This window comes from Zootermopsis nevadensis, unplaced genomic scaffold (genome assembly GCF_977971745.1).
Source record: "Zootermopsis nevadensis isolate Lab colony 2312 unplaced genomic scaffold, Znev_1.0 Znev_ptg000022l, whole genome shotgun sequence".
In the NCBI taxonomy this organism is placed as follows: Eukaryota; Metazoa; Arthropoda; class Insecta; order Blattodea; family Termopsidae; genus Zootermopsis; species Zootermopsis nevadensis.
This window is the reverse complement of record NW_028259154.1, coordinates 15,235,911-15,261,021: the sequence shown is the minus strand read 5'-3', so window position 1 is coordinate 15,261,021 and position 25,111 is coordinate 15,235,911. Positions and strand designations below refer to the sequence as shown.

General features: G+C 37.9%; 1 protein-coding gene across 1 annotated transcript in view; it reads left to right on the top strand.

Moving 5' to 3' along the window:
• Positions 1-104: 104 nt before the first annotated feature.
• Positions 105-25,111, top strand: part of LOC110839727 (kin of IRRE-like protein 2) — a 577,271-nt gene continuing 552,264 nt past the window's right edge. The window contains exon 1 of the mRNA XM_087353933.1: positions 105-213. The gene's annotated coding sequence lies outside the window, so the exon portion shown is untranslated. The remainder of the gene's footprint in view (positions 214-25,111) is intronic.

Sequence of the window (25,111 nt, the reverse complement as noted above, 5' to 3'; positions counted from 1 at the left end):
TTATTTTAGTTACTGTGGTGCTCACTAGGTGGCATGTATCACTGTAAACTGGGTTATATTTCTAATTCTATTACTAGATGGCAGCGTGGTATTCTTTTTCACAGTCCAACCAACGTTTCGTTCACAAACAGTGCAGTTACCTGGTCATATTCGAAGTACGTGAATTGTGTATTGGTTGTAAAATATCTGCTATGCCTGGAAACATTTCTGAAGGTAATCTTACGAGAGATATTTCAATACTGTAATTGTATCGTGCTGAAGGTTTTCAAGGGTTTCAAAATTAGACAGTTTCAAGGAATTTTTGGTTTCGGTAGCATGGAAAAGTAACACAAGACCACTTGAGGTCAGTAACATTGGTTTTATTCTTTGGCAACCAAAACTTGACTGAATTAGTAACTGTAAGTTTTGGTTAAGTGTTTATGGATATCGGCACAAATGTAATTGTTATTATGGACTCCAAGATGTTTCTTTGAGGAGCGGGAGACGAAACGTTTGGGGCTTCGTATTATGGAGGCCCCGTGGCCGTATTTTGATCGTAACGCCGGATACCCTGAGATTCTCACGATGTTCATCATTTTGGAGCCACACCCTAAAATAAGCCTCGAACTTTTCTGAAGCTGTTTTCCCATTCATCTTTCAAAATTGATCCCGCCATTTGTGGCTGCATAACCTAGACATTCTCCTGTATTCCTTTCCCATCCTCGTTATTTAACAAGTCACGCGTATTGTAAGTACTTCTAAAAGGCTTCTAAAAGAAGCAACACTTGTAAGTAGAACATTTAGGCGTCTCACGTCATCTACTTGGATACGTTCAAGCCTTTGGGAACCCATAATGCACAGTAGTAATCCACATCCTAATATAACCTGTATATAGAACAAATGTGTACATATTTTATCCTTATTTGACTGTTTATTGTTTATTTGATGGGATTTTCTCAACTGTATGTATTATCGATCATCGAAAAGCTTTGATTATTCGAAAGGACATAGAAGGCAGCAGTTCTGGCATATTTTAATCGTATCTCAGGAGAAAATGAGGTAAGCCACAGTAAGTCCCAGGATAGGACGAAATATTCAAACTAAAGATTTCCGAATAAGGAAGGGAGTAATTCGACTACGACGTTCTGCGGTGTGCCTTAATCATTGGCCTATTTTAGTATAGACAGTAATTTTGTTCACAGTAACCTACAAATAGATGCAGGATATTTCAGATTAGTGAACCTTTAAGAAGAAGCGACAATTTCAGAGTGTAGTAACTAATACAGGGGATAGTTGCAACGTAAAGGAATCTGATTCTCTGTTTCAACGTAAATGTTCAATAACGGAAATGAGATCGGGCACTATCTCATTCTTGCAACTAATACTGCCATATTGGATTACCAAACTTTCTGTTCGTTTCCTTTCGCTGCCTCCCACCCTGAGCATTGTCCTCTGAACCAAACAAGAAGTCAATCGTCCAAATGGGAGCCACGTGACATGCATCTTATCCACACGCAGATTTACGATCAATATCCATCTTATCTTTTACCCAGAAAAATATGTCAGGTGTCGGTATTTTGAAACCAAAGACTGGAAAGTTGTGAAGTTGTGGTGGTGTGTGAAGGAGTGGAGGTAAAACTTCACCAAATGGAGGTAAATGATAAGCTTAACGCATCGGCCGCCTTACCACCGCAAAAGAACTCAGGATATTAAATCTGAATTCGCAATAGAGCCAGTCTGTACGTATTGTCGAAGACAGTGGTCCCCGGAGCTGTCGGGAATTTAAGCCTAGTTGCTCAGGTCGTAAGCAGTTACGATACCGGGATCCAAAAATTGATCGCCCTTGTTCACGAAAGCAAGCCGTTGCACTGATTAAGTTGAAACCAGTTCACAACTTTATAAAATATTTCTGTAAAATTCATTTTAATATTGTACTCTTATTTACGTCTGGGCATTACATATAGTCTCTGTCGTTTCTTGACCTTTTCTCCGTCTCATTCTTTCCTCCCATTGTTTTCTTTCCTTCTGTCTTTCGATGGTCCGTTCTTGCAAACACAGCAATGGCCAGTTTTAAGGGACGCATCCTGTTGCGTGTTGATAGTTAGGTTTACAGTCCGCCTACAAAACAATTCTTGATTATAGATTCAATTTTTATTAAGATGTTTTGATCTTAAATGGTCATCTTCAGGTGGTTCTAAATGCTCGAAACTGATAGATATGACTGCTGAATTTTGTTCATATTTGGAACATATATGCACCTGGAAGCATAGGAATTTGGACCTAGAGTAGAAACATATTTTTCCTTCGGACTTCAAAACATTTGCTAAATTGGAAGGGAGAAAATTAAAGTTGTGTGGATATTTCGCAAGATGTATAAAATATTAAAATATTAGAATGTTCAAGCTGTCTATGAGTTAAAAGCCCCTTTGGGTTATTAATCTTGGAGGTAGAAGGAAGCTTTCTTGTTGCACTTTTTGTTGAATCCTGATAAACTTGCATAATACGTAAAGATTGTTCTCTCCATCCACCATCGTCCCCATCATGCCCACCTCCCCTGAGCATCAACCAACCCCTTCAGTTCAACTACAGCATTCAACCGGTAACTACATCCACATAGACAAGCTGCTTAAGACACATTTAAAAACTTTAATACCAAAATAATTTATTTACAGATAAATCCTCCAACATATAAATCACGTCATCTGACACCATTATAGGTAACCAAAAATCCTGCTGTCACAAGAAGTTAGCCTACGTTTTTAAAACCAGGAGAAGGAAAAAAAAGTTCTACTCCAGGCCAAAGGTACATTCCTATTACGAATAACTGTAAAGCAGTCGCGAATGTTATCTGTTCGAAATAAAGTATAAAATTCAGCTGTCTTATCTATTATTTTCGAGCATTTAGAACCATTTAAGGTCGAAACATGTATTATTTATTTCGTGTTCTGTCTGACGACAGGTCCATATGAACAGGATCCTTCCATCCTTTTCTCGGACTGGGATCTGTTCATATACGTTCTTGGCAGATGATCCAGAAGTGGTTTGCCATTGCCTTCTTCTGTGTGTGAATGGAGTAATTGTTGGGATGCCACGGAGAAACCGGGGAAGCCCCCGGAGGAAAACTCCGTGTTGCCTAGACCACGGCCTTGCCCAACACAAGTTATAAATTCGGGCACCGCCGGGAATCGAACCCGAGACCCCAGGATTACAAGGCCAGCGTTCTAACCGCTAGACCACCGTGGCGTATCGAAACATGTAGTGGACCTTAATAAACATGGAAACTATAATAAATTGTTGTGTAGACGGACTGTCAACGTAACAGTAATGAACTTCGGGTCTCATAAAATATAAGATTTATTGACTAGCTGAGCTTAGATTTTGAAGAGAAACTCAGCCACATGGAGATATTTCTGCCTTTGAATGGCGATTCTCATTCATTTTGTTTTTTATCTCTTTATTTCTTGCTTTATTCCTTTGCTTGTAGTCTATGTGTTTATTTTATTTTTCTTCCTTAATTGAGTATTGGTTTATTGAACAATGTTATTCCGAGTGCGAGGGTTGTGTAGCGTGGAATGGTAGGATGATTTGTGAACAGTAATATTGCGAAAATTTTCACTGAGTGACAGAGGAAAACCACGAAAATCCTCAATCACGACAGCCGATCCCTGCGTCGAGTTTCGAACCAGGGAGGACGGCGTTCATTTTTTCTCCCTTTCCAGTGGTTCCTGGTTCAGGTTAGCGCATTGTTTCTTCCATTCTGTGAAACCGGGTGGAGTGGAGTACACATTCTGGACCCCCCCCCCCCACCTTCCCGCGACCAACTTACCATTAAGTGACAGAGCAAAGAGCTCTCCCCTGGAGCGGTCCACATGCTTTGTTCACACTGTGCAGCAAGCAAACTGACGTATTCAGTGCGTACGTTTTCCTTCCAGTTGTGTTTGCGAGGCTGCGCAACGTTGTCCCTGTAAACACGCCTCCATGAAACAGGAAGATGTATGGTGAAGTGGAGATAAAACGCCTCACATTTTTAACTTCCGTTGAAGATGAAGTGGAGTGGTGAGTTTTACACTGTGACAGGGGGAGAGGCTAGGTGGGTTCCAGAAGCGGTTCGGACATGGTGGCGAAGAAAATAATCCCTTTTATTGTCGGGGACTAAACCCCGGTCGTCCAGCCCCGTAGCCAGTCATTTTACAGGCTGAACTGTCTCGGTATCTTCTTCGGTGGATTTATTCATTTCAGTTGTAAGAAAGCACGTTGTCTGTTGACGATGTCGTCTGGGGATGTTGTGCCTTGAAGTCTACCAACTTTTTGGAGGTGCTGTGTGCCTCCATCTTCAAGGCGATGACAGTCTTCATACGAGCCGCCGTTAGAATCTGAAATATCACATATATTGGCTGTTTGTCTTCTGATCTTAGTGTGCAGTGCACATATTTTGGACTTAAACAGAGGGATATTTGTGTCAGAATTGTGGTTTATATTACGTAAGAAAAATATCCTTTCTCGTTATGCTGTAACATTTCGCACGTCTTTGTCCATTTCGAATATTAGTTACTTCGTAATAGAGTTGAGTTAAAATTGTTGGTAGTGATTTCCGGATTCAACTCTGAACCTGCTCTCTACTAGATACCGAGAGCTGGGATTACAAGAAATCGAAGGTTTCCCGAGGAAATAAGAGTGGATATTAAGTAGGATTTGAGGTTTTCACGGCGGTGAGTCTGAAGATGGCTGTCTTCAGGGTTGTTGCGCCGTGTAGTCTGGTAGAAGTTTACCGACGTTTCAGAGGTCCTTGATGCCTCCATCATCAGGGCCACGGCGCAACAACCCAGAAGACAGCAATCGTAAGAGTTGATATTCTTGTAGTATATTGTGTTTACTGAATACCACTATATGTTATCAATAACAGGTGTTGAAAGATTATTCTAACACAGAGGCACGCTGATCGAGATTAACATGTGTATATAGGCTTATTTACAGAGAGATTATGTTCGTACATGAACCAGACAGGCAGACATACGGCAGGGTCTCTGCTGTCTGGAACCGCCTTCCACTGGCCTCTTATCCATCAAGAATCGGAGGATTTTCCTCGAAGCTAAAGCGACCAAAGCTTGAAGCTTACAATTCACCTTTATCTAATGTCCTGTTACAAGATTCCTGGAGGTTGAACTCCATAATACACATTCTTCCGCCTCTTGATCGTTAGTCATTGTGTTTTACCGGGAGTAAGGTTCAGACGCCTTCCGTGAAATTTATGAAACGACATGAAAATACATTTCCATGATGAAACGTAGGTAAGAAATTATTCCAAGAAGAAGCGAAGAACGTTTATATCAGAAACGTAGTTGTCTTTGAATTTATGCAAATGAATGTTTGTAATTAACTCCTTAAAACATCCCCCTCCGGTCGAGTTTAGATTCTAGATTATCATAGACTGTGTACACGTTCAGTTAATCCTTTGAACTATAGACAGAGACGTAGTGTAATCAAAGATCGCTAGAAATGGAAGAAGAGGGTTTGCTATCTGTCCTTCTGCTAAAAATCTGGAAGAAAACTCATATTGTAGAGAATGAATCTTGAAAAGAAAAATATCTGTCTCAGAGGCACTACGTGAAATCGAACGAATATCTATAAGGAAACGAAAGCTTTTCTTTACCATAAACCTTTTACAAGTATAAGTTTACATTTCCCTAGAGTCGGTGTCCTTATCCTCTGCATTCATTCAATGTTATCTTGAAATTCAACTTTCTTTGATAGTATATGAACATTCAGTAGCAGAAGGCTTCCATTTCATGTTTAAATTCCCTTCGGTCTGCATATTTAAACTCCCTTCTATGTATATGCCACGTCAGAAGCGAAATTGAAGGCAAATAGATGCAGTGATTATGATGCCTGGCGTATAAAGGTTGTTGAATGCTTTTAGCATGCAGATAATGTTCGTGTTATATTTCTCATGGGAGACTGTGTGCCCTGCCTTGTACTCTGTTAATCTGAAAGCGTAGATCAAGCCTACTTAATTTGAAGGATATTTATCGACAGTGTATTAATTTTTGTATATATTTTATGAAAACACGTGCCTTTAATGTTTTATTTTCTACGCGTTTCCAGTCCGTATTTGACTAACCATGTTGATATTTAATTCGCATTAATAAGTCAGTTTCTTGTTGAATAAATTGTGTGGAATCAGGCGCGTTGCAGTGTGTTTAATCCTGCTGGATAGACCTAAATTACAAGTTTTGTTGATACCGAAAATAATTTACAAATTGTTGAAAAGGAATGAAATCCCAAATTTAAGTTAAAAGGTCGGTGGGAAATCTAAATTTTGGCCCTTACTGAAGAATATAAAAAAGTAATGATAAGTAACACGAACACAGCACACTTCAATTACATGAGCTAAGATGTGTCTTATGGTTCTGATAAGGATTTAATTAATCAAGTTTACGGATTTCAGTATATGTGTGGCATTGTCATAAGATCAGGAAATAAACAGTTAATATCTCTTAGGATTTTAGGTTTTCACGGCGGTGAGTTTGAAGATGACTGTCTTCTGGGTTGTTGCGCCGTGCAGTCTGGTAGAAATTTACCGACGCTTCAGAGGTCCTCGCTGTCTCCATCTTCAGGTCGTTGATCGCCCTGGTGATGGAGACAGAATTAATTTGGTTTGCCACTGATGATGACATCTTGAGGTCGAAACGCGTTTGGCATTAGTGTCCTTCAAAGTTTAAACAGTCTTTCGTTGCACTTTTTCATATAAAATTAAATTTGTAGATCTAATATACATGTTATGCCATGGACCAGCGTGTATGCGTCAAGGTGTTTCGCCTTATTTTGACATTTCCCCTTTCTGTCTTCTCTCCCTACCTTTACCTTTATCTTTCCCTCCCACTCGTTTCTTACGCTGTGAATCTACGTAGCTTGTGGCATTTGCCTTCCTGCTTCCGGTGTGGTCTGTTATGTTTTCGGACTTAAATTTTATGTGTGTTTTCAGCAGTTCGAAAATTTGTGCTGTTTTGGTAAGTAACTAGGCCCGGCCTACGCTACCTGGATGTTTGGTCCGTTTGACTTAGTTTGCGGATGCCACTGTTTTGTTTCCCCGTCCCAAAATACATTCCAGAATTTCAATTTTGTGGTTGGCTTTGTCATCTTTGCTGTTTGGTTGTTTGATTAAAATATTATGTTATAGGGTCTGTTGTCCCAATATAATATTCCGTTTCGCGTTGGACCTTTATTGACGTATGATTGCCGCTTACAAGTCCGGACATGTGTATTTCATTATTTGAGTTAGTAATTGAAAATACAGTGTTGCATAATCTTATGGTACTCTTGATAAGTTACCTTCCGCTCTGTCCACGTCTCTGTGGTAGCCCAATTCGCTTCCCAATTTGATCCTACCCGTCCTCTGTTCGTCTGAGGATAGGATATGGGGGGTTACTGCTTCTTGCTGATTAACAAGGGAGAAACAGGTCTGTTGTCTTGGTCGATCTCCTTGCTGAAGAAGTAAATGCAGATTTGTGGGACACCTACTTTGCCCATTATTGATAGAAATGTGAGGATGTCACTATAAAGCATGTACCTCCGCGGTAGTATTTCCAACGAGACTGATGTTCGCTGTCAACATTTTGTATAAGACTTTACACTCTGATGTCGGAACTTATTTCTGCAGTTTTAGAGATGATACGTGCAGACAGATGGACACGATTCATTGTAGGCCTATATGCATGTGTTCATTTCGTTCAGTATAAGCAAAGATTGCATACGCATTGTACTTAAATAATATGATTATGGCTGCTTTATTTTTAGTCAATCTGTAGGCGCCTCGCAATGATCTGTGGCTGACTGGAAATATCCTAACATTATATGTCGAGTGACCTTAATACTGTTGAAGCATATAAGTAGGGCTTTACATCCACTGCGCGTGCGCATATTTAACAAGCGCTGTTGTAATTCAGGACGTGTTAATGCCGTTTTGCAAGAAAAACTGCTGAAGTGCCATGTACTGTTTATGAAACACTGTATTATTTGTTTGGTTAATTTTCGTTCGCTAATAATTAGAAGCTCCTGTAAAGGCTGTCGAAAATAGCGAAAAATCTTGTTCACGAGATTCGAACGAGGTACCTCTAGAATACAAGTCTAGGTTGTTACTGCTACAATATGCTGTGTACTCGTCGTGATAGATTCGGCACATTTTGTGAGTATTTTCCACTTGCGTGTAGCTGCTGTGTTCGTCAATATCTCATCAGAAAACTGTTGTGACATTGGGCTCAATATGTTTGCCGACAGGTCCGCCAGATGTCGCGTCAGAATAAACCTGATAAATGATCATTCTCCGCTACATTGTACAGGCTGGCCCTTTGTGTTGTTTCCCATGGATATGGAGAAGTTGTTAACACATTCAATGCCTGCAACGAAAATTTGCGTTTTTCTGTCTGTTTAATCAGTAGGAAAACCGGTGCATGATTTTAATTACGCCGTCTATTTATTTGTGAATTTTTGATTGTGAAACTGTAATTTATTGAAATATTTTCAAGATACGCTTGGATTAAATATTTTCTTTTTCGTCGTATGTACTTTCTTTCTACTACAGTGTTACGCAAGGTAAGAGAGCGCTCTTACAGGTTGGTTCACCATGATGTTCGGCGAATAATGTTACTTCTGCGCCGCCATACATCTTCGTGTTGTGATGCTGAGGCGCAGGAATAACCTTGATATCTTACTGGAAATATATGCCAAAATTTTTCTTGGAAATTTTGAAACTGTATTATCTGATTTGTACGAGGTTGTAGGTTGTGGGATTTGAGGTTCTTATGGCGATGAGTACGAAGATGGCTGTATTATGGCTTGTAGCGCCGTGCAGTCAGTTACAAATTTACCATCGTTTCAGGTGTCCTTGCTGTCTCCATTATCAAGACGATGAGGCAACAAGGACCTCTGAAACGTTGGTAAACTTCTACCACACTACGTGGCGCTACAACCCAGAGGACAGTAATTTTTGATTTATAAGTTATTTAAGTGTGTTTGTGAGGTTAGTACAGTGTGTTCACTGATTAAGTTAAACGAAATTGTTACTTCCTGGCTCCCGGCTAGAATTATGTGACTCACCGTCAAGCGTTACAAGGTTTTCCTGATACGAATAAAGTATTGTTCCATAAAAAATAAATTTAACTCAGCTGTGTTATAACAGTTCCTGCCGGGTGTCTGGAAATGACAGTTGCGTTAAACTTCATGGGTGAACGCGCTGTATTTGGTTACAGTGAGTTTACAGCCACACCAGCCGTTGTAAATATATTTTGAGCCTATCCTGTAGTTACTAACATACTACTACCTTCTACATACATGACAATATTTATGGCCTCTACACCGTCAACTAAACTAACTGACAAACCACACATGATGATAAATTTTCTTGTTTTCATTTACTGGCCTGGCGTTATAAATTTGCAAAATGTTCTACCTCTTGTTCATCTCTGGTACAACAGATTAAGTTCATATCGACTGTTTACTCTCATACACCACTTCACATTCGGATTTGTAATGTTCTGCGCGTAGTGAATCATAGTATTATCATCAAAAGCATGTAACGGGGAAAGTCGACCGGTTGGTCAGTTTTATCACTGGATCCCAGACTTATCTTGTACCATCCAAACTTCGAGCAGATTTAAGTAACTGGCCCAGCAAATATCGTGATAGCGAAAGATTAGACGGGGTATATTATAAAACACAAGTACTGCAGGTCTTTGCAATATGTTACCATACGAATGTCGTACCAAGTTTAAATGATTTTCAGGTCACCAACTTGTTAAAAAATATTTTTTTTTCGCAGCCGCCATGTTGATATTTTATGTTTTCCAGGTTGCACGTAGCCTACGTTTTCAATGATCTATCGTACGAAATTCCACACACTTCGTTCGATAGCGCTAGTATTGTTCGTACTCAAAAGGCTATCTCGACAGCCATAAGAATTCTGTTCATTACATAAATTAAAAAAATACTAATATGTGTATATAGTGGCATGTTCTTTGAACTTCGTTTTGTCAGGAGCCAGTCAAAACAGTTTTAATAGGCGCGTCGCAGGTGTGCGGACTCGCCTAAAAATGGGAACTTAATCTATGCTTAAGTGAGATTCGAGATCGAAGTTGCAACCTGTGCGGAGAATATATTCTTACGACTTTCTTATGTTTCGAATTGAAGGATGCTAATGGGAAACTTAGCATAAGCTGCTGAGTGTTCGAGTGTTTGTAAATAAATTTGTAATTTTATTCTTAAAGGTTAGCTGGCGACAAGACATATACTGTCCATCACCGAATTACAAATTCTCCATTATGTTTTCCTGAAATAGTGCAATGGGAACGATAACAAGATAGGACATGATTATAAATGTTTCTCTTCTCTGTCCACCCGAAAAGAAACTTGTGAAATAGATTGTTAGCATTTAGGTCTAGATGACTCTTATCAGAAATGGGCCCAAGCCACGCCGTCACAGGACATATGACCTGACCCATAAAAAAGAAGAAAACCCGTGACTAGACCGCGGATTATAAAACATATCTTAGTGTGATGGTATAAGGGACCCTAAATAAAGGGAGTTTTGCTGACGCTCCAAATCTAAAAGACCAGTAGCCGTTACTGATTCACTGACTTGTCATAACGTTTCCCCCCTGTTTCCGTTTTTTATTTCTCCCGCTTCCACCCTAGCACTGAAATCTGTTGCGGGAGTAGCGATGTTATCTTCAGGACAGTAATGGGGATGAAGTAGTTACAAGAAACTCACACTAAAAGTTCAGAAGAAACCAGAAAAGTAAGCGAACGCAGTCAGTATCACGTTGGGTTAATATTGGTTACTATCTGTGGAACGCTTTTAGTGAAATAGCTTTGCCATATAACGGCTCAGCTGTTATGATTTACAACGATCCCTCTTTCTGTGTTTTCCTACCAAACTTGGCGTTTTGGTGTTTGTATGTGGTTATAGCGGCTTGTTCGTCATTGACGTTCCTGACATATCTAATTTTGGGAATAAGAGGAATTTAAGAAATGTCCGAATTTTATATAACCCCATGCTGTAGAAGACAACTATTATGCCGTCTAGAAAATATGGTGTTCAGTTAAAATCACAGACTTCTTGGACATTATCCATCTTCCTAATTTAATTAAAAACACGGTATTTTTTAGGCTGGAATTTAGGTCCGGAGACAGGGACCAGCTATTATGTCGCCATGAGACTTTCTACTTAATATATTACAGTGATAACGAATGTTACATTCTAATTCGATTCCGTAAAATCACACGTTATACTAATTTAATTATCACGGAAGTATTACACAATTTATTATCTCGTACCAGAATATTTAATGTACTAGACTAACTTTCACGTCTACGCGCAGAGGTAGGCATGCTTGGTATATAAATGTCCTACAGTAAAATTACGCTATACGAATCTATATAAGACAATACGATCTACATACAATTTTCTGCAGATTTATTTGCTTTTATGCTTCTAAAGATTAAAATCCAATTTTGAGGTAATCCTTGGAACAACGCTCTTCATCAGGAGAGGAAGAAAATACACACCACAGACATCTGTGTTACTCTCCTCCCTGCCCAAGCCTCTCTCTTTCTCACCATGCTTTCGAATTATAACCAAATTCCAAACAAAATTTCAACGTAGGATAGTGAATTAACACATCTTCTGTTTCACAGTATAGTATGGCTGATATTACAGACTTAGGAATATATTCCACATGCTAAGACATTTTAAGCAATTCTGGCTCCAAACACTTGTGCTCATGATGGATGTCTTCAGGGTTGTAGAAGTTTCCCAACGTGTCAGAGGTCCTTGCTGCCTCGATGAGTCGCCCTGTTGATGGAGGCAGCAGGGACCTTTTGAAACGTTGGTAAAAATCTACCAGAGTACACAATCCTACAGCGCAGAAGACGGCCATCTTCGTATTCACCGCCGTAAGAAGCTCAGATCGTACTTGTGCTGATAATAATGTTCAAACCCAAAACTTCATGCTGAATTTTATGCAGCAGAACTTCTGTTTTTAGTTTACATTCCTTTGTAGTCGTGGTAAATTCAGTGTATTTTTAAACCGTGAAATGATTTAACGACGTACCAAGCTATGGTAAGAGAGATATAACTTATAGCCTGTTTATAGTGAGGTATTTATTCACAGCAAACAAAGAGTCGATATGCGACGAAGACGTTGAACAAGGGCAGTAAGAGAAGGAGGAATAGGTCCTGCTAAGAAACAAAATAACGCAGATTAGGTTAAACTCGTTCAAATTTTAAAGGCGATAGGCTGCTCTGTATTCAAATCCACAATAAACAATACATGTTATTACGCGTGATATGAATTTAACTCTTGCACAGTATTGGAGTGTCACGAAGAATGGATTACGTCCTTTTACTTTAAAGACGACGTTCATGTCAAAATAAGTCAAATTTGTGTTTTCACCTTCAAGAAAACATTAGTTTCTCATCTGGCCAAGAAAATTCTCGCATGTAGTGAAATGCCAAAGTTCCAGGTAATTTCAGTCTACATGCTCACACGCTACTTCCTTATGATCTGTTTTGTTACTGTTCTCCCACATCTGCCTTGTCTCCCAAGTGGTCGCTCTTTCAGGTTTCCCGACAACAATTTTGTATTAATTTCTCATTTCGCATGCGTGCAAATTTTATTCTCCTTCGTTTAACAATCATAGTAATATTTAGGAAAAGTAAAAGAATAAGAAAGGAATAACCACCAAAATTCAAAACACATTTTTGAAGTTAAATCAGAAATATTGCCTGTAGGCCACTGTCCCTGCTTCGTCCTAACTGTCTCGTCTCCAAAACCCCGAGTAGGTTCGCATAATTCAAGACCGAATTTATAAAGCATGGTCCGTCTTTTGTATGAGGGGAAGGGGGCTTTCAGGATTGGAGGTTAGTCCTCCATCCTCTTGTGGCATGTAATTAGACACTGTGTTTGGAGATGATCCATGAGAGACTGTAAACAGTACAACCTTTTGCTGTCCTCTTAGTTTTAGCACAAGACCGAGAAACACTCTGAGCTGCGCAAAAGGCAGGGACTTCGATGAGGAAATTGCATGCAGTAGTCCGGAGATTGGTAACTTTCACTTGACAACAAAATGCTTAGCCCATCCTCATAGCCATCTTACCCTCCCTAAGGGATGAGAGTGCTTTTAACTGCTTATAGGAAGAGGTGGGGAAGACATAGGGTGAGAGATATGATATCACCGCCCCACTGTCCGGTTGTAAACGCATTCCCTGAAGAAAATCACTTAGCTGACTCCATTTCATCTCGCAAGCTTTCTGCAACTTTCTTCTTTATTAACATGTATATGGCAGAGATTCTACATTAAAGGGATTCTATATATGTTTCAAATTAGAAATTAATTCAGAATTATATTTTTGTACTAATTCTTAAGACAGTCTTAATAATAACAATTTCTGTCATTTATTTATTCTGATGAATACCGAAAAATTTAATTTCGTTTGTGACTGTTACTGAATGTTATGACGATTGTTTGACACGTTTGATAAAAGTTCTGACTTTTTCCAATTAGCACAGTGTATATTTGAAGGTTTGAACATGTCATATTTATCGAGTATTCTGGTGAATATTCAAAATGTGTAGTGCCTTCACTTCTTTTGGAGAAGCAGGGTTTGAAGTTAGCACCATGAAACGATATTATTTTACAAAAATTGTGCGTAACGTATTTATGTTGTGCCCTAATATTATTCTGTCAATTTGCTATATAGGTCTAGTACCACTATCGCCTAGTGGAGTGTGACAGACCCGTGCAAGCGTTTGTTGGGTCTGTCCAAAGAACTTTGCCCTCCTGGTTTTTCGTAATGGATCGTTTGAAATGGGAATCTTGAACGGACTTCGAAGAGCTTGGGTTTTCCAGTCATCAGCTGCTGTTTTCTATGAATTCCATGATTTGTTGTGTATTTAGTTCCTTCATGACTAAATTCCTTGTCACACTAGAAACGAGTATAGCTTGCTGATTTCTTCTTGAACTTAATTTCTGTTACTATGTTTCTGCTGTCATCTGTTTTGCATAGGCCTCTAGCTTCCCTGCCGTAAGAAAATAGAGTTCGCGCTGAAGTCTTGCAGACCCTAATTCTCGTGTGTTTCAAGACCAGACTTGGTCTGAACACTTTGTGTATTACACCAATGATATGTTGTAATTTTGAAGTTTTCGGGAACGTTTTTATATTTTTGTAAGTGACATAATAACCGATATATATAAAATACTCAGCTTGTTTAGTATCTTTGTTATAAATACATATTTTTTCTCTTTCCCCTAAAAGCAGGGAGTTCCATGATAAATTAATTGGATGTGTTTCGAAGGTTTTAGATCGAGCATTGCTTTTCGTCCCCTGAGTTTTCCAGGATAATTTTGTAGTTTTAAATTTCTGTTTAGTACCGTGTCGCATAGTTTTGTTAATAGCAATTTTATGACTTACTCATGTGAATTATTAGTAATAGAATAGATTGCAGTGTTGATGAACCCCTTATGTTATCAGTTTCCATACTGGGTAATATGTACCAACTTTACCACTGTGTAATTTATTTAATATATGCTACGTATTGGTGTTATTAATTTACTCAGTGTTTGTTCATTTTGCAAGACTCCAAATATTTCTATTTGTACTATCAAAATGTTTCCTGAAGTCTGTAACTATAAATTGAGATCTAATGTATAACTAAGAAACACGCAAAGTTAATTTTTGTGTTTATAAATTCTTCAAAACATTTCGTGACTACTGCAGTGACCATAATTACAAGGATCTGAAGTTATGTTATACATAATTTAGAATTATAAAGTGATTAGTTATGGGCTGGATGGCCGGGGTTTGATTTCCGCAGAGATATGGTTTCTATTTTCGCCACGACGCCCAGAAAGGTCCACTACAAGATGACTCAAAAGTCTCCATACATAGGGAATAATGTTTCATGTATCAGCAGTTTCCGGGTTCCTGGAGTGGCCTCCGAGGTCCCCAGACCTTAGCCCACTCGAGTTTTACTTTTGGGGGCACTTGAAGGCCATGGCGTAACAGGGAAAGATACTAAACATGGATCACCTAAAGGAACGCATTCGAAATTTAATTACGCGCATAACACCAGATGTGTTAACGCGAGTTCACCATAAGTGGGATAGACGCATCCGTATGTTTTTTTCAAAGGAATGGCAACCGTGTAGAGCATGTTTTTTGAATAAAGTGACTGTTTGTTAAAAAATGACCATTTTCCCTATGTATAGAGACTTTTGAATTACTCTGTAGAATGAGTAAAACCATGTGTGTCATCTATATTAACACTGCTGACAACTTTACATACCTTGTGAGACTGGAATAGTCATGTTTCGCTTTCTAAAGGCATGTTATATAAAAATCTGGCACACGTGCGTATGTGGATCTAGTAATTTCTGGAGCCCGTTTATGTGGAATGGTGTCTCTTCAATTATAATTAAATCGTGCTAGTTAACATGGTAACATAAAAGTTTTGGCATTGATTTATAAACACTAAGCGCCACAACTGCTGGACGTTTCTCTGCGTTGGTTTCCCGTAAAAAGTGAGAGAAATATATTTACTGTACCTTAGTTTCTATTTTATGTTTCATCACCTAAGAACCACTTGAATAACAACATGCAGGCAAGGAAAGATAAATATAAAATAATAATATGTTGGGAAAGATTAATTGTGCATATTATTACAGCATGAAATGTACGGTAGTAAAGAAGTGTTGATGAATGCAAGACAGTGTACTTGCAAGAGTATTAACTAATGCATTTCTGTGAAGTGTCATTTTCAGCACTGTGCTCACATGCCCATTATCTCTGCTGCTTACGTGCTCCTACTTGATGTTAAAAATACACTAAATTTTCATCATCCATTACAAGAAATTCTTTCATTACGTAAAATATACAGAAGACAAATCAATTCAATAAACTGTTGATAAAACTTAAGATGCAACAGCATTAAAACGTATCTCACTATTCTAACCTAGCCAAAATAAGTCAGTTTAGTCTCTTTAAGTACAGTCTTCTTTATCCACTTCAGTTATAAATTGTTGTAAGTAAGTATACATACAATTTATTCATTTTCTGGAAACTGTTCTGTGGTGTTTATGAAATATTTGTGAAGAGACATGATTGTTGCTGCTAAAACATTTTCCTAAATAAAACTATATGAATAAATCTACTCGAAACATAAATTCATATGGTAGGGTAAGTCCGACAGAAATATATTGAAGGGGTGTGGAAGAGGGATGACTTATATATTATTCTGTACACATGATATAAATACAAATCATCCCCAAGCGGACCATTTTATAGCCCTTCTCTCGGATTCCCTTCAATTCAGTAAAAAGGGACAGACGGGAGCCAAAAAAGTGGGAGTAGTTGTTGAGAGACGAGGGGGCGAGATAGACAACGGGTAGCTCCAGACACAACCCTGAGAGATAGGGGGATAATATAGTAGGAGAGAAAGAAGAGCGATGCACTCAATTGGAATTTCGCGTCGAAATCTGCAATTTCCATATTCTTTCTTATCGGGCTGAAAGCGATGTTCTTTTCCGCTTCGTAAAAATTACGCATGTCGATGAGTTATTGTCGTCCTCCACTGTACGCATTGGAACACAAAGCACAGTGTCAGAATGAGAGTGTGAATTATTATTATGAAAAAGTACAGCCTCGCGAACTGCGTCTTTCGGCTGTAAGGTACCAACCAACTTCTCTATTGGAAACTTTGTATTTGCGGACTTATCGTCTCATCCCGTACGCACGAGTCCATAATTCAGTTATATGATACAGAATACTGGTCATGCTAAAATATTTATTATCTGTTTTTGATTTACGAATATAATAAATGTTCAGATAGAAGCTCGATGTATTATTTAAAATGTTGAAATTCGAAACCTGAAAGCTGTTCATCGTATTCGTTCGAGTGGCGTTAACGTACAGGATGCTGTGTAAATATCCTGCGAAGCGCAAGGAATATTATTGCTCACCCGGCCTAAGATTGAAATGAGTATTTAGCATTAGATTTAAGAGAAGAAATCTTGCTCCCAAGTAGTATTCTCGATGGTCTGAAAAAATTAGCTAAATTATAATGATACACAGTTTGGCAGTACTTAACAAACGTTTACTGAGGCCGAACCTGGCTTAAGCCTGTATTTGAAAGGCATAACATTACGTAGGCTACGTTCGAAAACTAATATTTATCAATTTAAAACCACAACATAACAATGTTAATTTGTTTAAAAAATAAACAAACGTACATCTGTGTTTCATTTGTTATTTCGTGTTACAAATTACATGTGAATCGTTTCGACTGCAAAATATAAAAGCCCTCTGGTTCGATTATAGTCTGAATGATGGATGTAGCATTATGTTGTGGCATAGGAGGCTTTAAAGTATATTCGGTTCTCATTCTTTTTGACCCAGTGTGAATTATCAGTCACAGAAGCAATGTCGGAACCCGTGAGGTACATATGGTATCTGGCGCCAAGGCATATCCGCAATTTTATCTTGGTCGCCACAATTATGACGAATTGGCGGTAGAGTATACAGGAAACAAAACATTGATCCGAAATAATGTACACGACTTTACTTAATTGCCTAAATTGCCCTTATCTGTAGAACTTCTGGAAGCTTATTTCGTCTTGTGGGTTCTTTGCACAAATTTGAACTCCAGATACCTACGAAGTGTGTTTTAACCCTTTCCATGCTGGGAGAAAACTGTTTAGTTGTGTTTTTATATTTATGGAATGATTCATCTTATTTTAGCTTTAATTGTAACGATATTGCAAAAGAGGTATTTTCTCATCTTTAATTTTTCTTATTATCAATCTTCTTCTGTTACATTGTTACAAACCAAAAATCTTACGTTTGCCCCTAAACGAGCTTTTACGTTTATAGCATTGGCAGGTTTTTTCCATTTAAGTTTGTCGGGAAAACTGAAGGATACGTCGTTTGGGAGACATCCATAGATATGAGATTAACATCAAATCGGACATTAGGAAAATAGGATGTGAGAATGTTGACTGGGTCAGACATTCGATTTTATCCGACGTACCGTACAAATATCCATAACTGATTTATTAAAAATAAACTCATTTTTTTACACATTTGTTTTATGATAAATACTATTTTTGTGAGATTTCTATTTCATTTGATGTATTAAATTTTCTTCGTAATTAAATAATATTCTAAATTGAGAAACAGATTGAATATTACAGGAAAGACTGCCGACCCAGGCATAGATGAGAGGATGATATTAAATTAAAGTGGATCTTAAAGAAAAACATATTTGTAGGTTGTGGACTCGATTGAACTGGACTAGGACATAGCCAATTAGCAAGTTCTTGTGACCACGGTAATGCTAATCAAGAAGGCATCTCCTCGTTATTTTAAATTAAAATTCACCGTTTAATTTTCTGTCACTTCGTGTTTAATTATATATATATATATATATATATATATATATATATATATACAGTAGATTTCGGTTAATTGGGCCATCGGTTAATCGGGGCAGCCGCTTAATTGGACCAAAGTGTTCTAGTCCCGATGTGTGATTCGTTAGACTTGCAGCACACGTGGGCGAAATACAAAATTGATACGAACTTTTGCTCAGGCAGCTGAAGGGAAGAGACCGTTTGGACACCGAGACTCATATGAGAAGATAATATGAAAATGGATGTTTGAGAAATTGTATGCTAGAGTGTGGATTGATTCGCCTTAGTCAGGACAGGGTTCGATGATGGGATTGTTCAAATACTGTAGTTAACGTTCTAATTCCGAACGAGCTAGAACTTTTTAACGAAATGAGCACATGTGAAGTTTGAAAGACAGACACGGTATCAAATTGGTTATAAGAGATTTTCTTTTTCTTTTTTTATTGAAACCTGTAGGCATGGATTATGTGTACGCAATCCTAAACATAAACAGAAAATATTCTTGTCCACTGGACACCCTTGAAACGTCTCGGCATGGGAGTGGGAGCTCAGTATGAGTTATGACGGGACTTGCATTACTGGAATTGCTATTGTGGAGGACAGTTGACTGTGATTCCCTGTTATTTTGAAGGCGCGTTCGCACGAAGAGGAAGTCCTCGCCACAGATATGTGACTTCAGTTATCAATCAACAGCATCACGCATGAACCACTGACATTTGTTACTGCCGTGCTGTTTTCATCCAACATAATAACTGCGTTCATTTGTATATCGTTCTGCTCTTTTGACGAAAGGCTAATGGAATTCTGGCTCATGATAATGCATAACAACCACACCGATATTCTAAAAGTGGCGTCCCAAGTACTATTCATGTGAAATGCATTGAATGCTAACATTTAATATCTGCGGTAGAAAGTATATGATCGCCCTGATGATGGAAACAAGGACCTCTAAAACGTCGGTGAACTTCTACCAGACTACACGGCGCAACAACCCAGGACACAGCCGTCTTCAGACTCACTATCGTCAAATCCTCAAATCCTACGACCAACTACTTCACTCAGAGACAGACTCCAGTGTCACATGCAGTGAAAACTTCGTTGCTTACTTATTTACAATGGTTTTTTAAGATGGAATCGCATAGACTACAGAGAATTGTGGGTTAGATAGATGTGGGACATATATTGCACACGCCCACCTTGTGACGTATATTCTGCTTCCGGTTGTCAAGGCTTCGTATCGAGATGGGAGGGGGTGATTGAACTTGTAGGAAGTGGCCAACATTATTCCTTTTCACTACCACAGAACTTGCTTTTTCTTGTTCCGTCCATATCTTTCCAACTCCCTTAACTCTTCTTTGGTTCTCCATTCCCTGCAGACACATTTTGATTGCCCCATTCTGCCCAAAATCACAAAATCTCGAAGTCCACTTCAGTTACAAGCTAAAGGAAAATGCGTCCATTTCTTGTGGATAGAATAAATTATTACAATACTTTGTAGCTGACACAAAGCTCCTGTGAGTACTTCTAAGATATACAGGTGATTGTCTTATTTGATGACATTTTTCAACTGCAGAGGTTAGAGCTATATACCGCGTCGAATGAGATGGGTTGTTGATAATGAATATTAGTGTGTGTGTCAGAGTACTAGTAGGGAGCGACTGTGAAATAACACGACAAACATCAAGCTGAGTAGCCGGCAATCTGCCCACAACCTCACATGCTATTTATTTGAAGGTCATTTTAATATTATCCAACCACCTATACCTTGGTACTCGAATTGGTGGCTCCACTTCAGGCTTTCCGGCAAACATTTGGACGCATTTTTCACATTCTCTAAAGGTCTCGCCAATCCCAATTTCATTGGTTTAACGATCGTAACAATATTTGGTGATGTTTACAAATTTTTAAGCTCCTCGTTGTACAATTTTCTCCCAGCTACTCCTGTTATTCTTTGGTCTAAATATTGTTCTTAGCTCAATGTTCTCACACGCTCCCAATCTGTGTTCTCCCCGTTTTTATTGTTACCATGACCTGAGACTGTCTCAGTTGAACTGCTGCCGCTAAAGGATCCACTGTCCATCTACCAGATAATACGATGTTGTTTCTTTGGAATGAGATATCAAGTTTCACACCCCTGTAGAACAATGGGCAAAATTTATAATTTTGTACGAATCATAAAAGTTGATTTGGAATGCGGGCGACACAGTTTTGGTGTTATGAATTGCAGATGGCTGCTTTATAAGCTCTGGAAATACATGCAATGATGGTCAACAGTTAAAAGATAAAAAGGAAAACAATTTCTTGTTGAAACCCCTTTTATCCATCTAACCCCTTAGTTGATACCGATCATGTCGGTCGAATATTTAGCATATATAATCTTTTTTGTTGCATAGCTTGCAGTTTTTTTAGTTAGCTGTTGGTTTAAGAACTGAAATGAGAGGTTTATCATGGTACGAAATATCTCTAAATATAATTTTCTGAACCTTCGAATAACAAACGTTTTATCGCCCTTTTCATTTTTCTTATTTTATTTGTGTGATATTAGCACATTTTACTAGTGTGACAGTGTATAGACCTACATAATATTTCGTTAAAAACGCTGTTTATCATTAAGGACTGTCCACGAACAGGACCTTCACTTTTGTTATATTAGTTTACACAGAGCTCACTTAATTATTCCGGCTTAGTGCACAGTGTATAAAGTTGTAATTTATACATGGAGAAGTGCATGTATTAATATGAAAACTATGGATATTACAAAACTACGCCAGTCCCACTGCATCCTTTTAACGTCGTATTTTCCGTGTTATGTATGATGAATAATTGCATTGCAATCTATAACTGAGACAGGATCACAGCATTGTATGTTCATATTGTTGCAAGTTACAGAGCCACCAGACCTATATTATCTTGTTTTTGTCAGTTATGGAATCTTGCCTTCACAATTTGATATTCGGTCTCAAAAGCAGACTGAAGTGGTATTACTGTTAGCACTGGAGTCCAGTGTCAATGCCAGTGTCTAACGCCAAGCTACTCTCGAGATGAGTCGTAATTTTACCTCACAGGATTGAAAACCAGACAGATAAGGAACCAAAGGAAGAAAGGTTAAAAGAGAACAAAGCGATGATCGGAAAGGAAGAAAGAAGCAGATATTGAGAAGGAATAATTTTAGAAATAAAAAGAGTGGGAATGTAGAAAGAATAACGCAGACAAGATACAATCAAGAACGAAAGAAGAGAAAACGAACAAGTAGGTGAAGGGATAATTAAAGAAGGAAGGAAAGGAAAAGTACGAAAGAAAGTTATACTTTGGTTTTCCTCAACATCTCCTAGCGACATTTCTTAAAACATGACGCGAACTATTCCTTCTACACGAAATTGCGGAAGATAAAAGGCGTTAATGAAAGCGGCCCAAGACACTTACGACCTAGGCGTAATTTAAACTCCAGATTCTAGCGTTTGAGAAGACCTAATATGAGTTCGCGTCTTATATCGTACGGGGCACTGCTATCAGCTTCTGATTATGTAGTCGCCTTTGTCATTCAAGAGCCTTAAATAAATCAGTCGGAAAGGATTTTCTGGGTACATTTGCGTCGTTGAACTGTGTAAGTTCGTTGCTGTATAAAAATCGCAGAATGCTCTCACAGCACACGAGCCATAAGGTTTTCAGCGATATTTCTCCTTTAGGAGTCCCTTGAGTTTCCAGGAACGTTGCAGTGTAGTAAACCTTCTGGTTTCGCACACAGGTACACGTTGGAGTACAATTTGCGGTGTGCAGGAGGAAGTACTTGCTAATTTATATACGTTACCAACATGCACACAGTTTCATGTCCGAGAGACGTCGTCAGTCCTCGAGCTGACCAGCAATTACACGAAAAATAAATACTTCATATACATAAACCAAGAACTGTACATACAGGATGTTTTATAACCACGTTTAGAAGTTCACACACTGTAATTAACGTGAACGCGCATTACGGATGGTGTTTATTGTTCCGAGTCATTTATCTCTGAAACTTCTCAGCAGATTTTGTGTAAATTTCGTATTGGGCTTTAACACTGAATGTTTGTGGGAAGGACAAATAAGTTACGGTGCTAGATGTATCCCGTCTATTCGGTGTTTTGTTAACACAGACTTGAGTATAATTCCCTGAAATAAATTGTTGCCGCTTTATTAAATTAATTGTAATAGAATTAAATATTACAAAGTTATTTTACATATTTGTGTTACTCCATAATATTTAGTATGAAGTGTGTTATTAATTTTGTAAATGCTTATTTTTTCATAAATTTATACTTTCATAAAAGTGGGATATAGAGTATAAGAGAACAAAGTTCAATAAATTGAACTTAAGAGTCTCAGAACTTTTTGTGTGTAGTAAGTGATGTCTAGTGAATAAGGGACGAACTGATTAGTCACGTAATTAAAAAGTAAACGCCTTGCCTGACCGTTTTTCAAGAATGGCCATATTACAGGGGTTGGCCCTAGTTGTAATGCTCCGGACTTGTTCTTCAGAGGTTCAAGTTTTATTTGTCTGCCAATCTACCAGCTTTGCATTTTCTCATGTTTTATGGGTATACAGGCGACAGATAGGATGTTTTTAACTAAATAGCAGCTTCCTTTCAGAACTCTACCTCTTTACCTACATACTTTTTCTGATCATGTTACCAAAATCAGTGACGTATAAATTACGCAGTTGAAATAGAATTAAAAAACAACAAGCATAATATCCAATAAACTATTAAAATTATAGGTTATTTATCATTAATTATTATTATAAATAATAGACCTGTACCAGTGATTGTTAAGTGGAGGACAGGAGAAACGGGAGAACTGTATTAAAAATAACTTCTAAGAAGTTGTTTCGTTTTACACACTAACGTACCACATGGGACTATGAAAGAACTCAGATTAAGTTGTAAAGAGAGCTGTACTCTATCCACCGGAATTTAAACGTTTAACCTAATTTCTCTATAACTGAAAACAGGTCTTAGGAACATGCTGTATAAACTACACGATTCCGTTTATCTTTAGTTATTTATAACAACCTGTACCGAACATTTCTGGATTCTTGACAACAGCTTGCTCGTTTTCAAAATTCATGTTGTCTGCTAGTCACGACCACTGAATCAAACGGAAACCTGCATTATTGCGATAAATGTAGAATGTGGCCTTAAACAAGGGTTCTGGGAATGTAAACATTACGTGATGCAGTTTATACATGTGACGAAGAAAGCTAGGGAAAAAGTGAAATGGTGTAAAAGGCCAACAACTTGTGTAGAAACTTTTTAAGCCATTGCTACACCATATGTCGGAGACTTTTCAAAATATCCAAGCTGAAGAGATCTGAAGCGAATGGTACTCTGTACTCGAATAATAATTTAATTCAATTCAGTTCTTTTATTAGAGTGATGCCAACAGCCAAGGACATATAACAGGCAAACTGCTACGGTAATAAAAGTTTACAACACTAATAAAAGTACGCTAAAAAGAAACAACGAAACATTATTAAAATAAACCATCAATCTACACACTATCCCGCATAGAGAAAGTTTCCTCAAGGGAGGGTATGTTAATGATAGTTTAATTTAATTTAATTCCTTTATTAGAGTGTTTTCCATCAGCAAAGAGTCTAATAGAAATATACAACACTAATGAAAATACAACTTAAAGAATGTGTCCTCAAAGGAGACTGTTTTACTAAGTATGTTCAAAACCTGCCTCTGCTAATTGCAGCACCTTGTACACTAGCCTAATTATATAATAAAGACAATCATAACAATAATAATAACCTAAAATATATTTAAATATACAATAGTATAATTTCACGTTCTGTTTCGCGTAAGTTTGAAATGGTCTCCTACCATGAGGAAAAACACAGAATGAGGGTGTTTGAGTACAAGGTATTGAAGAGAATATCTGGAAGTCAGGGACGAGACACACAATGGACACAATTTCGTCTCTAAATATTATTGGGATGATCAAATAAAGGGGGCTGAGGTAGCCGGAACATATAGAATGCAAGGGATATAATTAATCATGGGTACAGAATTTTAGTACGAAGACCTGAAAACATACTCTTTTGAACGCGATAATGACTAACGGATAGATAATTAGTTTCTCAATATGAACTTTATTTACACAGGTAGTTACATGTGTAAGGATAATACCACTCGGAATAACTAGGCGTGTATGGAAGTATAATGTTGAAGTAGAAAGTATGGTGTAGTGTGGACTGAATCCATCTGCCTCAGGATAGGAGTGCTTTTGTGCAAGAACATACGTTTTCAATTAAAGTAGTGGAATTTATTAGCCAGCTAAGCGACTTTTTATTTTTCTAGAACTCTAATCCATAGAATTTATTATGAATTAATTTTACTTAACAAGGCAATAAGAATATTTGTTTCTATAAAGATGTTTTTTTCTGGCAGTAAGTTGAGAAGTTGGAATCGAACTTCTTTTAGTAAGCATTAGCATTGCCTTCAGGAGACTGTTGTTTATGTTTCGAATGTTTAACAGTTTGTCCTTTTCGGGGGCATAAAATTATAAGTCTATTTAAAATTCATAAAGCAAGCAACATTATTCGTACATAATACCAGAGACGTGCTGAGTTTATATTAAGAAGATGATGGCGTAAATCAAAGAGGCCATACTTTTATTTTTTTTCAAGAGA